The sequence below is a fragment of the Argiope bruennichi genome, chromosome 4 (assembly GCF_947563725.1).
Source record: "Argiope bruennichi chromosome 4, qqArgBrue1.1, whole genome shotgun sequence".
NCBI classification, from domain to species: Eukaryota; Metazoa; Arthropoda; class Arachnida; order Araneae; family Araneidae; genus Argiope; species Argiope bruennichi.
Window position 1 is genome coordinate 112,745,841 of NC_079154.1, and position 15,360 is coordinate 112,761,200.

Below are 15,360 nucleotides of genomic sequence, written 5' to 3' on the forward strand. Positions count from 1 at the left end.
TTATGAAACCCTGCCTTAGGATTAACAGTGATATAATCTTCAAGTCGGATTCTGCATTTCCTTTTTTATTCTATTTAATGCACTTTTTGCAATTAATATTAATTTCTAATTTGATTAAGATACTAAAGCAATTCGTAGTTTTAGTGTAACGTCTATATAAGACTTAGTCAAATATAAAGGATCAATTAACTTACAATTAAACTAAAGGACGAATCATTATTTGCCCTTTTGTCATTTACAACATAAGACATTTCCAATCACAAATTTCTCTATACCAGAACTAACCAGTGACAGACTTTGCGGCTGTAAGCAGTGCATATTATGAGGCTTCTCTTTCAGATCAAGTTAGTTTCACATTTCTATATATTTTTAGCTTAATCAATATGCCAGTTTTTGGTCGATTTTTTAATACAGTTTTGGTAATCATTTCTAAGAAAACACTTTTTTTAAAAAACTGACCTTTAACGAAGCGTTTCATAGATGGATAAATAGACAGCGATCCAAAAAGATATGCCTTGCTCTTTGAGACAAAATTACATGATGATGCATAAACTCCCCTCTCCAAACTTCCAACCACAGCAACTGTCGACCGTTTGATCCTGAACGAATTTTAACATGCAACAGGCAACATACACAGCTGATCCTCCATGAAATCAAGTCTAGAACCCTCCGGTCTCAAATCCAAGATGCTGGCATTCGAAAACTAAGTTAGATATTTAAAAAGTTGTGACAAATATAATCCTTTTTTTCCCCGATCGATTAAAGCAAAAATTAGACACACAACTACAATCATAGTCGCAAGATCAATATTATACATTTAAGTGATTCTATTTTGAGTTATCGCGTTTGCATTGTCTGAGAAAGTACTCATACGGCCAATGCCTGGACGGATTTGGTTCAAAATTTGATACATATCTATACTTTAACTTATTTTCAGACAATCGGATAAACCAACTTCCTCTGAATGGATTTCGTTCAAAATTTGATAGAAATTAGGAGTAGGGACTGTATACCGAATTTCATCCATCTAGTCCACATCGTTTTTGGGTTATCGTGCTCATAAAAAGACATAATTCCAAAAATGTCGGACTTGTGGCGGATTGAATTGAGCGAGGATAGAACCTGGGACCTTGTGGTTTGCAGCCCAGTAACATGACCACAATAGCTGTTAGCTGGCTTATAAGCTTTCACCACAGACTCAAGAAAGTTTAATGTGGATATTCTTTAAAATCTGGAGTTGAAAAACTTTAATTCATGGCGAATTCTCCGTGTGTTCCTATTCCATTCCTTCTAACAATTTTAATAACATATGAAAGCTGATGACCCCTAGGTAAGTAATCAACGGTCACTTACCCCCTTCCTTCCTTTCATTTCCGAAAGATATCGCAATACAAAAGTTTGCGAAATGCAGTTGGCGAGAAATGAATTGATTTCGCCACTTTAAGATGCCAAATAAATTCACCATTTCACAAACCATAACTAAATAATCAAAAAAAACTCCATGTTTGCTGAGTAAGTGTTTTATTCTGATACGATATCGTGCATCAAAGATAATTGGCATGACTAAATTAATACTATCAATATAGTGGACAAACAGCTGATCGCTTCACACGGCAAGTAATATTTTTATCACAAAAAGTATCTTACATGCAATGTCACTGATCCCGTTTTTTGAAGTAAGCTTTCACTTACTTCAAGAGGTATGCCATTACAAGAAGATGTTCCGAAGCAATTCGCACAATTTAGAGAGTGCCACTACATAGAGTCTATCCATTAAAAATCCAATGAATGACACTCTGTAGTACATCATTACAAAAGCAATGGACGGAAAAACGACCTATAAAGCTATCTGGTGCATACTTTGAACCGTAAGACACGCAAATGAATTCAAAGCATCCACACAGTCTTTTTTTGATGATACTTTTACGACCTTAAAACAATAGAGAACACATCTTCGCAACGCTGAGTCTTTTCCATAGGGCACTGGCAGCACAGAACGCGTGTATTAAGGCCATATTAAAACAAACGGGGCTGCGATGGAAAACAATTCCGCAGAACAAAACATCGAAATGCCAGATCATTAAGCAATACAAAGGATACCAAGGCCTCATTTGATGTGTGCATTTACCTACACACACACAAAAAAGAAAGGGTTCTTTTTTTATTCGATCCAAGTAATTACAAAAGATTTTTGCGTACTAAAAATTTTGATTGTCGAAACACGACCCATGAGCACGATGTACGGCTCTTGGAGAATAACAGTAAACACAATTCAAAGCCAAGGCGAGAAACGCCGGCATTTGTTCTAGAAGGGAAAACCCTGGCTTTGAATGCCAATGAAAGAAAGCACTTACTCGAACAAAACGGTCTTTACAATGTAAAATCCACTTATAAGTCGTTTCGGATGTCACTGCGTGACATATATTTTATTTTATTAATAATTATGCGTAAGAATGAATCACTCTTCAAATGTTAAATCCTTTGTTTTTCAGATCCTCTAAAAGAAGAAAAATAATACCAATAATCGAATAATTAGAGAAATCAGTTTGTTGTAACTTCTACAGAGCATTCATGCTATCAATGCATATACAGAAATAAAGGGTGTTTTCGTTTGATATGCATTGCAAAGTACAAAAGATAACTATAGCCTCAGCAGTAAATATGTAGAATGCATCATTAAGCATGTTAGGGTATCTATTGAGATATCAGATATATAAGATATATGTTACAGGTATCTGTTCATTATATTAACTTTTTTATATACAGTACACTCCCGATTATCCGCGGAATAGGGTGGCGCGACCACCACGGATAATCCGAAAAAAGCTAAAAACGGGTATAACAAAAAAGAAAACAGTCATTCCAACTTTGAAAAATCGTTTTATGTACAATAAAACGTAAAATAAACAGCAGGAAATGTTTAACTAGCGCTTAATATTTTAGAATATCACTCAAAACGAACCTAAAATGCATTTTGTTAATGAAAACAGAAAAGTGCTTAGTATTTACGAGAGGCGTCAAGGATACACAGAAAAATTAATACATATGTACTGTTTTAATAATGTAATGTATTATGTAATTACAAAAGCATGACTGTAAAACTGCACCTTTTTGAAAAATTCAGCCAAAAAAAAAAAAAAAAAAAAAAAAAAAACTTTGTGCGGCAGGCGCGGATAATCGGGAGTCTACTGTACATATATTGTGTAGAGTGAGAGCAGTTATAATTAGTCTTTTCTGGACTGCGTTATACTGAAAAATTTTTCTGCGCGCCAATGAGAAGATCGGTCGTTCAAAACCGATGCGGTTGCTTATAGCAATTTGAATTGTTGCTGATTCAGTCATGGATAACCTTTCTAAACACACCCTGTTGATGTTACGGAATAAGCTTTAAAATTATAACCGCAGTGAATTATCTCTACTTTATGTGCAAATTAACTTCCTTTATAGTAATACTAGATAAGGTTTTTTTGTATTTTATTATCAACGACACAGTATTAAAATTAAAAATATAGGGGAAAAAATTCAATGAAATTTGTAAAGCGATTATGACCTATACAAACAACGTAATTTAGAGGAAGGACGCTACCAGTTTTTCAGTGAATGTTAAAGACAAAACATATCCACCCTCTTAGCACTGGATGATCAAAACTAACCGGAATAAACGACGCACTCTACTAAACATGCGAATAAAACTGGTCGGAGTTTCGCTGCATCGCAGAGCTTGTAAAAGTTTTCTTAATTTATTTAATGGCAATTAAATAAAAACATTGTTTCGAAATGTTACCATTAAATAGTTAATACCGCAATGTACAAATCTCAGTATAATTAATTCACACATGAGTCATCAAGGTTAAAGAAATTTATCAGTCAGTCATGTGTGTTATAGCTAAAAGTCATGATGAAAATTTGTACTCAAATCTTTAAAACAATGCTTTCTGTTGATGTATAGGAATGGGAAGTCATTTAATCTAAATTTAAGTACATATATAATTCCAATACAGAGAGTACCAAAAAGATTATATTAAAGCCAACATTTTGCACTCTCAGAGAATATAATTTAATGAATTATAAGATGGATCAATTATTTCATAATCGTTCATTTTCTTACTTAATTAAAATAAATCAAAAGAAATTTAAACTTCTAGTTCGAAATATTACAGTATGATAATACATTAATTTTTATCTGTCTTGTCTTCGTCTACATAAATTGCACCAGTCACTGCATCTATGCGTAATGATTTATATTTACACAATTTAGAACCAGAATGCACAATAAAATATTATAACTAAAACAATATTGAAAGACTCCTGTGAAGTTAACACCAAAAGAAAGCATTATAATTATCATCAGCATTAATAGTGGTAAAAACTGAAGGTAAAAATAGCAGTGATAATTAAAACATTTGATGCAATAATAATATATAGGGTGTTCATTAATTATTGTCGGGGTTTCCGTACCTCATAACTTTCGAATAACAAATATTACGCAAAAACCGATTACGTATTCGTAAATTACAACTGAAAGAATTTTATTAATGATATTAAAGTGTAAAGCTTGCACAATTTGTACTTTGTAGGCATTCAGCTGAAGGCGATTATGTATTCGTAAATTCGCTGAACAAATTTTGACTCGAATTGAGGATGATGAAAATTACCGTCGGAAATGGTTCTTCAGTGACGAATCCACTTTTCATGTGTCAGAAAAAGTGAATAAACATAACTGTAGAATATGGGGCTCAGAGAACCCGCACGATTATCAAAAGTCAAAATTTGTTCAGCGAATTTACGAATACATAATCGCCTTCAGCTGAATGCCTACAAAGTACAAATTGTGCAAGCTTTACACTTTAATATCATTAATAAAATTCTTTCAGTTGTAATTTACGAATACGTAATCGGTTTTTGCGTAATATTTGTTATTCGAAAACTATGAGGTACGGAAACCCTGACAATAATTAATGAACACCCTATATATTTACATTATATTATACATTACACTACATGCACTGTATTATATTATACATTATATTTCATTACAACAGTAAAAGTATTATTACAGACTGTATTCAAAATTTTTTTGAAAAATTCATTAAAATTCCACAACAACAACAAAGTTGGAAATAAAAATGACATTGAAAAAAAGCCAATTTTTAAAATTTTAAGTAGGCGTAAAAATAGTTTTTGTGCGATAAAATTCCACGAAATGATTGAAGAAAATTCTGAAATCTTGATAGTTTATAGCTGATATATCGAAAGTTTATATTAATTATTCTTTTATATTCTTACAACAGTAGGCTTTAATCCATCTAACATGCTGTTGTAGCTTTTCATATAACACAAATAAAATTAAACATATTACTTCATGTTGGAATCAAATGTGTATTTTGCACGAGAAATGACAAAAATTAAATTTACCACGTTTATATCATTACCATAGTAGAACGTTAATATAATTACCATGTTAAATGGGCATTTATTTGCTATATGACACGACCAGTTACGGTTTTCATGCAAACTTAGCTAACTGTTAGTTAAGGTAACACAACAAATAAATAGTATACAGTTTAAATGTCATACAGTTAATAGATTAACCCTTTCAACTACTAACAAGACCGTGGAAATTCTCTTCTGGTGGACCGGTTTTTGTTTCAAACGGGGGCTGCAAAATAGAAAGCGAGTTATCAACGAGGAGAAATGTCAACTATTTATACCTGACAGTGATGAATTGCTATTCATTGCGGAATAGCTTTAAAAGTTACACTCAATTTGTACTTGTGTAAACTTTCAAAATTAATTAATAAAATCCTGGAATTATTTATTAAATTCTGCATTGATTATTTATTAAATTTTGCATTAAGAGAATTAGATGTTAAATTATAAGAACACCGCATACAAATTAAAGTGTTTGAGAAACTCATTTGTTAAAGTTGATTTTGTAGCTCAAATTTTTACTACCAATTAGTGATTCTACTATGGCTTCCCCATCAGTCTGAGTGATAATAAAGAGTGCAGGAGGCGAAAGAGCCCACATCACTACACCATATATAAGCAAATATCTGTATATAGCTGTACTTGGATTTCGATATCTTCAGCAGTCAGAGGATTAAACGGAATATCTTCCCCTTATGAACGATGAATATCAAATAATACATAAGAGATGTGTTAAAATATTCTTAGAGAATCAACTAGCCGCCAAAGGTTGTTAGTTTTTAAACAAGTTGTATCAGATATCCAATAAAATTTGAAAATAGTTTTAATCTAGAAATCAGACACCACACTACGTTATAAGTTTTATTCATTGCTTTTCAGCAACTAATCCTGGTTTTTGTAGAAGTAATATGCAGGGGTGCTTCTCCTATATGTGCCGAAATATAAATTCATAACAAATGTCGCTGAAATTTGTATAAATGAGAAAACGATTTTGAATAGTATGAGTGTCGTACTGTTTGATTATATTTTCTAAATATCATTTTTGTGAGCTTTCCAACATTTTCGAAGTACCAGAAAAATATGAGTACGAATTAAAATTGCGTGCTAAGATAAAATTATTATTAATAATAATAAGAAGAAGAATAAAAACAATAAAAACAAGATACTCACAATATTTGCAGTACGTCGATAGTTTCGCTTACAGTGTAATCTGTGTACAGAAGCTAAAAAAATTGAGATTCAAAATTAGAAATTAATTATAAATAATTCAAAAAATTTGAATTATAAATAATTCAAATTTTTTTAAATACATCAGATTTCCTATAAAAATATGTTTTTGTCATTTTAATGAGTTAAATGAATTACAGGTTTCAGGTTATAGTTTAATATATATATTATTATAATTATTAATATATTATATATATATATATATATATATATATATATATATATATATATATATAGTTATTTATAAATAAAAATGTGTAATTTTTATTATCTAGATGCATTTTTAACTTTTCCCTAAAATAAACCAAGCTGAAATGCTTATAATTTTAAATGTAGAACATAATGATTTCTTAAATAATAATAATAATAATAAAATAACATTCCTTCAAAACTAGAGCATTCCAGTTTCGAAATTCTATTTCATCTAAGAATGTCATGTAAGCGCGTTTGTGGACACTAAACCCGATGCTGAAATTTGGAGATGTAGGTGCCGGCTAAGATGTCGTCCTCGTCATCTGATCAAATTTATGAGGCCTTTCCAAATAGCCATCGTGTTGTGTCGAAATGGGACGTAATGTAATGATATTAAATTTATTATAGTTAAATAATCAATTACAAAAAATCTTAATTTAAATTATTCTTACATCATTCATTAGCATTAAGAGCATGTTGCCATCTAAGCCATATCAAATCCGAATAAAATGCCGGCATCTTCAGTGATGTCCAATTCCGCCACAGGCCCGGGAAGTGTTTAAGATGCTTTTAATTTTAAACAGTTCTTAAGATAATTTTTTTCCATTAAAATACAAATTGTATTGATTCGTGTTATTTTCAAAAGAATCATCTAAAGTCCAGCTGTTCCATTCGATTAAGACGACGATTAAACTGTGTATTTACTGTTTCGAATGTCAACAAAAGCAGGGCAAAAATAAAAAAATTAAGTGCGAGGTTGTTTGTGGATAGCTGGAGCCGTTGCGTCTGACAAATCAGTACAGATATTTTCTATCACCTCATTATAGTAACTTTATAGTATCACAAGCCATATTCAGCACTTTATGCTAGTTAATAATAATAAACTGCACACATTTATTTCATTTTTTTTTTTTTTTGAATTCCCCAAAAAAATTTACCACAGAAGAGTAAACTCGTTCCATTCAGGAAGTGATTATAAAAAAATGCTCGCAAACCTGTAAGTGAAATAAAGTTTCTTTTAACTTAAATTTTAAACAATATTTTACTAACGTAAACTGAGAAAGATAAATCAGCAGCCCTAATTGACAGATAGCTCCTTGTAGAGTTGTTATTTCTTGAGAAACAAGAATGTTAACAAGAGAAATATGTAATATAAGGTCGACTATATACAATTTTCGGGAAATAAAAGAAATAAATTCCTCTTGTTACAATAACAATCATTTCTTCAACTCCAAACAATTACCAAGCATTGAAATTTTTTGTGCTTTCCACCCTTGTTCAAGAAAGAAAGAAAACACATTTTTAAGTATTTAAAATTCTTAGCCATGGCCGTGTGCATTTGTTTTAGCTTCAGGACAATTGATCTGTTTTAATTTATCTAATAAAATGGAATTCACGGTACTTGTATATTAACCGCAAGAATCAACAAATAATCACCATAAAAAAATCTCCAAACATGTTACATTTATAACTATTAGAGATGAATTACCACCAAAATTTCTTAAGATGTTAAATTAGTTCATAGATTCGGTTCGCTAATGGTATGCAGTTAAGCCTAAAGTTCGTCACTGGCATGGGGTTATATACAAGTGCCCCTTGCATTCTTGAAATGCTTTTTATTCTATGAAACTTGCTGATAAAGTTTAATATGATGATGCTTATAGGTTGGATTCTGTCTGTAAATTGCGATTCGCAAATCACAAAAATTGGCCAACATCTGCCAAATATGGCATCTCAAATTATTTCTTGCGCAGTAAGTGCTCACTAAGAAAGGATTCTCAAATTTCAAATGCTTTTTTTTTTTATTAAAAATGTAATGAAATGTTATTGTTTTTTTTCCTTGAATAATTGTAGAGCATTCTATCAAACAAGAACTATTTTTACATAATTTTAAAATTTAAGAAATTAAAGTTTCAGTGATATAAATATTATTTAAGTATAATTTTTCACTAATTTTAATAAATATTTTTTATTGTTAGAAAATAAGTTTATATACATACGCGTTGCGAAGATATTAGATTTATTAGATAGAAGAAGATATTAGATATTCGTTAGAAGATATTAGATATGTATTTTTGTGTACACGTTTTCTCTGCTATAATGAAAGCAAATTCTTAAAATGATATAAAAACAGACGAATTAAGACTAAAACTTTGTTATACGATTACAATATTTTCGGTTCAAAATTCGAATCCCTTTTATTATTATTGTATATGCAATTTTCAGATTTGTTTTAAGTTTATCGACTTTATTTCAAAAATAAAGAATTCTAAATTCAAAAATAATGATTCTTCTATTCTATTTGATTTCATGTTCTTTTACAACATCAAGTATAATATAGCAAATATGTATAATTTTTGGTAAACGGATTCTGAAACCCGAATTTATCCCTAATACATTTCAGATAATTAATTTTAAATTAAGTGTTATTTAGAAAAAAAAAAAAAAAAAAGAGAGAGAATATTTTGCCAGTTTTTAAAGAAATGAATAAAAAATTAAATCTTATTATTCCATAAACATTACAAATGTACAATCCCCCTGACAATCCCCCTGTTCTTTCCCCCTGAAATATATACGTAAGATCGATAGAATTCTCTGAAAAAGATCATCGATATACTCTTCTCTCTATATCGATATTTTCTTACTGAAAATTGAAGTGTGCAGTTACGGTCATTAAACTTTTTAACTCTGTGATTGTTTATTACGATAAAAAAATTGAAATATATAGAGAAAACTGGAAATGTATTAATTTACAATATACATTTTTTCGTCTATAAAAGAATTGCAAATAAAACAATAATAGCAATGCTTTTAAAAATAACAATTTAAGTATAAACCTGAAAGCTATTTATTTAAAAAAGGGAAAATGATATATGAAATGAATTTAGATAAATTATTATTTTAAATTAAATCGGGCGGTGTATAATTTGCATGCAAGATTAATTTCATCTTCTATTATTTAAGTATGTCAATAGTTGGAATTTTGGAGAATGTTTTATTTTAGGGAAGCTTATCTAATATTCTAAATTGTAAACAACGAGGAATTTACAAATAAAAATAATCATTTCCATATTTCAGTTTTATTAATCTCGTTCCCTCAACTTTCCTTCTGAACGTAAGGAATATAATTTGCTTCTCAATTAAATGGTTTATTTATTATGAAAATTCTAAGGTATAAAAGAAATGGAAAAATTTCGCCAAAATAAATATTTTATTGGCATTACAGTTGATACCATCTGAAAGATTTAAAATTAAAAAATAATTTTTTTAAGAGCATTTTGGAAGGATGGATAGAATCAAATAATTTAAAAGGACAGACAAAAAAAAAAAAAAAAAAAAAAAAAAGGGAAATTGTACAAAAACATGTTAAGTAATTTGCAGAATTAAGAAATGAATCGCAAGTATAAGCAATTACATAGATTCATTAGTTACACAAAAGAAAAATAAATTTTTTTACACTTGGAGATAGAATTTTATCCAAGAAAAGTAAACATTTTTGCAAGAGAAATTTACAGCCCACAGAACGGGGCATACACAATGGTTCTTATAAAAAAATGTGCTATGGAATGGAGATAAGGATGAAAGGTAATTAAGATATAATTAATAAATTAATTATGACATCTAATAATTAATATTTTGAAAAAAGTGGATGCATCAGACATGTCAGAGTAATTATATATCCCTTTAAATAATTGTCTTCTCAAAATAAAAATAATAAATCGAAATCTTTACATTATTATTTTTTAAAAATTACAAATCGCCTTTTTGATAACCTATATATACGAATTTGAAATAATTTTCCCCTTAAGTTATCCACTTAAAGAACGATGCTGCCAGAAAATAAATTTCATTTCTTTAATATTTTAAATAAAAATATAAAAGAAATTTATTTTTGTTCAAAACATTGCAGCACGATAAATTTCTGTCACTCATTTTTATATTATTTTTTAAAAACTTACTTTGAATTATATAGCAACGATAACGACCATATACACACAAAAAATATATTTATTGTCGTGACGCATAATGAATCACAAAACAAAAATAATGCAAAGTACTGCTGTAAAATATATTTTAAAATCTTTTTGAAAATATATTCTGTGGGGGGAAAAAAACTGTATAGAAGCTAAACTGATACCACAATACGGCTTTTTTTTTATTTTTAAAATTTAATCTAACGAATTAACAGACGGATGATAAAATGTTTCGTAGTTATTGAAGAAAAACGTTGACAATTTAATTCACTTTTAATTAAAAATATAACTAAAATTAAAAAAAAAATCTTTAGTGCGCATCTTATAACCAATTAATAATTACGTGCCAAACTTGATAGCTGCAGTCCATAAATCTACCGTGTTTGCATTTTGCATGATTTTTTCACTGCGTATGTCACAACACGCGGGACCTAGTTTCTAGATATCCTGTCCAGATCCTAATGTCAAAATAAACAAATATAAAAAGGTTTGAATTCTTCATTTACAAATGGTTGTACGGTTTGTCTTTAAATAGAATATAAAATTAGTTTTTTTTTTTAAATCTAATATTTTATAGTATAGCCTTTTTAGTTCAGTAACAACTCGGTGGGGAGACAAAGAATCGAACATTAAAACACTTATATAGAAATCCAAGAGAACTTAAATCCAAAATGGATTTTACGACAATTTCTTGCAACTTATTGAGAAATGCTTCAATCAGTTCAGAGACACATTAAAAACTTGCTATTCCACATCCTTGAAATATTTGTTGAGAGCTGAAACCTCACAAGTGACATTTCTCACTTGCGAAAAATTACTTTAAAATAATTTGTTGCGGGTTATAAGTTATTGGCAGTATTTATCAAACACAGAAATGTTATACAAGTTGTTTTGTTATACAATACAGTATACTCCCAATATCCGCGCCTGCCACACAGTTTTTTTTTTTTTTTTTTACTGATTTTTTTAAAAAGGTGCAGTTTTACAATTATGCTTTTGTAATTACATAATACATTACAGTATTAAAACAGTACATATGTATTATTTTTTCTGTGTATCCTTGACGCCTCTCGTAAGTACAAAGCACTTTTCTGTTTTCATTAATAAAATGCATTTTAGGTTAGTTTTGAGTGATATACTAAAATAGTAAGCGTTAGTTAAACATTTCCTGTTGTTTATTTTACGTTTTATTGTACATAAAACGATTGTTCAAAGTTGGAATGATTGTTTTCTTTTTTGCTATACCCGTTTTTAGCTTTTTTCGGATTATCCGCGGCGGCCGCGCCACCCAATTCCGCGGATAATCGGGAGTGTACTGTATTATACAAACCTTGAAGGTATTTAAAAAGACATTAGCGATTACTTCCCTTTCTATGCTTTCAAAGTTAGTAAAAGTTTTTTATATCAACTGATGTGAGATGTAGAGATACGCTCAACTCGTCACGGAAGCGAACAGATGTGTGCCATTCCTCCATTCATGAAGTACAAGCAGATGGCAGTTTGAATTTCAAATACTAGTGGCCATACTCGAACAAGAGAACCATCAACTTTGAAGAAACACTCAAAATTTTTAAAATTCACAATCGCAAATGTTCAGGAAAATATGTACGGGATTATAAATTTGTATGGGACTATAGTCTGTGTATTTTCTGTCGGCGGTTCAAGATCACATTTCCTACCTCGTTACTCGCAACGCTGAGGCAAATAACAGTGTCAATCTTTTTTTTTTTTTTGAACAGTTGTTAAGGTATTCCAGAAACGTACTGGCGTGGGAAAAAAAAAAAAAAAAAAAAAGCTTTGTCGAAACCATGGCAACGGAGAAGGAGAAAGAGAGAAGAGTAGGAAAAACAAGTGTCTTTGAAAAGCCTACAGAAATTACACAGACTATAAGAGAAACTATTTTATTCTTTTCAGACTGTTTTAAAAACGTTGTATATTAGATTTTAAAAAATGTAAATAATATTTTCTGTTTTTTAATCTTAGGTGGGTAAAATTTCGCAATCCATTTTAAACTAACTTTCGGATGAGTTAATCACTTGACATGGTGCCATTTGTCGGTAATGAAAGATTTTAATCGATAGCAAAATTTGTACCGAACCGATAAACAAATAGGTAGACAACAAAGCGAATTATATTGTGTCGTCATCCAATTCTGAGCTACACTCAAAGTTTCAAATTTTCACCTCACAAGAATTAATTAAAATTTGATTGCAAAATTTGTACCCAATAAACAAACAGATAGAAAAGAAAACAAGTTAATAAAAACGGGATTAAAAAAAAAAAAAAGATGAACCGCTGGAATTCGCTGACCATATTCCTGACTAAGAATAATTCTAAGCCATGCTATTAACTCTGTCCACATTTAAAGTTTATATATATAAAAAAAAACCCTCTGTTTAGGCGTTTTCTCATTTATGCAGGCATTAGAGTATAATTACATTATTTTTATATTTATCTGCAAGTAACCACTATAAAATTCAATGTTATGAAAAAATGAATTTTATAATTTTTTTATTCCTAATCCAATTCCTTTTGGAGGAAAAGAAATCGAATTCCTTTAAAAGGAAAAACGTCACTGCAAATTTATTTTATTAAAAAAATCGCATAATTACAGAATATAGAGGTTGGATTCTTATTTTTATTAAATTGTAAGACTATATATATATATAAGCATTTATTGTATCAGAGTGTGCTCTCAGTTGGGAAGTCACCGGGTTCTCTTTAAAATCAAAATTGTAAAAAAACGCCCTCTTTTCGTAGAGTAGAGGCCATGCTATTAGCTAGATACATATTTTCTATTCTCCCTCTAAATTGCTACCGGTTAGCTTATGATTGCGTTTAATAGAAACACGTGAATAGAAGACTAAATATTACACATAATACAAGAGCTAACATTATTCACTCGTTTCCTCATTAAAATGTCAAAAATGCAATACTTTAAACAATGGACGTCACTTAATATGATAGCAGTTAATGTATCATTCTCTTTATATTGTCAAAATTCTCTGGTTTCGAAGAGACGTAATCACATGTATCAAAAAATACTTATTTAGCGTCCCTCGTTATTTGGTCACAGTATGTGTATTAAAAAATGATTTTAAAATATTTTATTAATATATATCTTTTAATATATATCTTTTTTTAATATATTAATAAAAGTATTTTTAAAAATTTGTATTTATATTCTACTTTTGAATCTTTAATATACTTTGGTTTAATTGCTCTAAATGCTATGTAATGTTGTTATCAATTTTTTGCCCCCTCAAAATTACTTCACATTCGCTTCTAAAAGTAAAAAAACTGTGGGTGCCCTACATTATGAGAATCCTCGTTAAAATGGCAAATGTCGCAGAGCTAGTTGCGAGCAGACATCGTGACATCATATGCCAGAATGACTTGTATCAATCTGTGTTGAACATTAGTTTGAAAAGAGTCGTTATTCCTACATTGATGAAGTTTCGGCCGGATAGCGATGTCGAACGCGACTCTGAAGAGCTTGAGTAATTGTCTGCCTGGCCTTAATCGTCGAGATTTTGTCCCTAACCAAATTATGGGAACAGAGATGGATAGCAACGATATCGATCAGTTGGTGGAAGAATACAATTGGAATTATCGAAGAGCTAATAGAACTGCATTCTGTGTCACAGCAAAAAAATAAGAAGAAAATCTGGTCAGGAAGATATAATAAGCACAACAGAGCAACAACTTTCTAGTGAAATTAGGAAGCTGCATAAAGCATTGGAAATGATTACATCGTACGTTGAGCACGCATCACTTTAGTAAGGCAGTAATTATGCAAGTTATAAATATCTGTAATGATAATACCGTGTCTAATACAATGTAGAAACGTAGTCGTTTTAGAATTTTCTGATAAAAAATAATCAAGGAAATAATACATTATATAATAATAAATTTATTTGATCTATTTTACATGGATTTCTATATAAAATAGGACAATGCATTTGTATCGAATATCGAGAAAGATTCGGGAAAAAAATAATGATCGTTAAGCGAGGTGTCACTGTACGCAAAACTGTCACTTGTTTTCCAAATTAGAGTGCAAGATCAATTGGCTAGAAACTGACCACAAACAAAGCAATACATAAATTAAGGAAAACAAAAAAATCTTTAAAACTAAGCTGAATTAACCTTGAAAAAAATCAGAAAATCATTATTACGAAAAAATCAACATTTTAGGATTTTTTTTTTTTTTTTTTTTTTTCTTTTTGCAGTTAACGATTTAATAATGATATGCTCGTTCATGCAAGAATTAACACCAAGAAAATCTAATCAGTGTCTAAATTGCAAGCAGCAGGACACACACTGCGTCACACCGATACCGTTACACGGAACGCATGGCCGACACCAGAAAGGTCAAGGCACACACAAAAAAAAGTTTTGGCACTTTTTCTGTCGCGAGGAAGAGAAATCCACAAATGGAAGCAAACGGACCAAAAAATCGGCAAAGCAAACGTGGAAGACCTTTAGCCATCAACCAGGCAGGCAGACACCTAATACCGGATTTCCAAGATGCTGA

The 15,360-nt window shown here is 30.1% G+C and overlaps 1 protein-coding gene across 1 annotated transcript in view; it reads right to left on the reverse strand.

Moving 5' to 3' along the window:
• The window catches only part of LOC129966669 (hexosaminidase D-like), a 285,439-nt gene that overhangs the window by 145,936 nt on the left and 124,143 nt on the right, over positions 1-15,360 (reverse strand). The window contains exon 4 of the mRNA XM_056081176.1: positions 6,601-6,653. The gene's annotated coding sequence lies outside the window, so the exon portion shown is untranslated. The remainder of the gene's footprint in view (positions 1-6,600; positions 6,654-15,360) is intronic.